The 1749-nt window shown below is 32.6% G+C and overlaps 1 protein-coding gene across 1 annotated transcript in view; it reads right to left on the bottom strand.

Annotated features, from left to right (window-relative positions):
* Window positions 1-1749, bottom strand: part of EDIL3 (EGF like repeats and discoidin domains 3) — a 772555-nt gene that overhangs the window by 1106 nt on the left and 769700 nt on the right. The gene's annotated exons all lie outside the window — the stretch shown is intronic.

Below are 1749 nucleotides of genomic sequence, written 5' to 3'. Positions count from 1 at the left end.
TTTTTTTTTCAAGGCTTCTTTGTTCATTTCTGAATTTGTACAACACTGTTGCATTGTGACTTATACTACTCTGACAATTTTTGCATTGCATCATTACATGGCTACTTCCTTTGCCCTTCTTTTTCTTTTTTTGTTGAGATTTTTATGCACATTCCCCCCCAAAAGATCTTCATAATACATTTAAAAAGTGTCTCCTTCAGAAAAATAAAATAAAATAAAAATGCTGAGATCTTGATAGGAATTGAATTACACTATAAGTAACTTTAAGGAACTCTGGTGGCATAGTGGATAAGGCACTTGACTGCTAACCAGAAGGTCAGAGGTTCAAACCCACCAGCTGTTCCATGGAAGGCAGATGGGGAGATCTAATTCTGTAAATATTTACAGCCTCAGAAACTTTGAGAGGAATGAATGCATTCAAAATACTTAGTCTTTCACGAAGACTTCACCATTTTATTCCTACAGATGCTTAATATTTCTTATTAAGGGCATTTCTGACTATTTTATATTTCTATTTCATCAAGGTTTTCTCTTTTAGGTTTATGAAAGATGTAACAACTGGAAGATAATTCTCTCTCTTGTTTGAGAAAAAAAGCTTAGAAACTCCATCATTACATAGCAGAATAATTAATTTACATCTTTAAATATTCTGAAATTAAAAGTATTGTTTTAAAACACTCTTCTGGAATAAGTTGGTTTGGTTTCACCTGATCACAAAAGGTTCCCTGAAAAGAGAAAAAATAAAGATGTTCTCCTCTAAAATATTAGTTCTGTGGAACTGATTAATAGAAGCCCAAGACAAGGTAGAGTGATTTTTTCCTGCTGGTTCCAGAGAAAGATTACTTGCAGTTGAGGGGAAATGCAAAGTGCTATCCCCATCAGCCAGGGGAATCATTTTTCAACTTGGCACAAAACATTATCTCAAAGGCTTTTTCTGAATAAATATTTGCTGTATAAGAAAATACTGAGCTGTGCTAAGTCTAGAACTCATCCCAATATATCTGAATCCATGTTCATTTAATAAAAAATGAGTCTTTAGCAATTGTCTGCCCTGTAGGAATTGACTCTAGATTAAAGTGTTACTAAATAACAATGTTTCTGGCAGCAAAACCTCACATGTAAATAATACAGATGTGTTATGTAAACACTCTGTAAAGTTCTTCAGAAAGTATTGTCACTGCAATAGGAGAAAATAAGAGAGTAAATGTTATAGTTCCCTGACATTCTATGTGACATATGATATTGAATTCAAATGCTTCACAGAGAATGAGGTATTACAATTTAAATAGAATCTAAAATCTAATTTTGTCTTTGGAATAATAGGGTTTAAATTCATTAAATTTAATCACAAGATCTATAACAGTTCAAAATATAGCTCCATACCACTCACTTCATCTTGAGAAGGAAATATAGGGAGAAACAATTTTCTGTTGAGTCATTTGTCTCCAAAACCAGTTTCAATAACCTCCTGAAGTGGTTGAACATTGATCAATTCCTTTTGGTAAAATGACTCTGTGTATTCTTTCCATCTTCTTTTAACACTTTCTGTATCATTCAATATTTTCCCCATAGAATCCTTCATTAATGTTGAATATATCCAATAATAATGAATTACCAACCCACAAAGCATTAGCTGAATTATTACTTATGACTGTAATGGAAGATTAAAAACAAACAACTAAGCAAAACAAAAAACTCACTGCTGTCAAGTCAGTCCCAACTCATAGAGAACCCTCATTGGGTTTCCAA

The sequence above is a fragment of the Orycteropus afer genome, unplaced genomic scaffold, assembly GCF_000298275.1.
Source record: "Orycteropus afer afer isolate SDZICR_OR568_19922 unplaced genomic scaffold, OryAfe1.0 scaffold00276, whole genome shotgun sequence".
NCBI classification, from domain to species: domain Eukaryota; kingdom Metazoa; phylum Chordata; class Mammalia; order Tubulidentata; family Orycteropodidae; genus Orycteropus; species Orycteropus afer.
The sequence above is the reverse complement of the archived record's forward strand: the minus strand, read 5'-3'. Positions and strand labels throughout refer to the sequence as shown.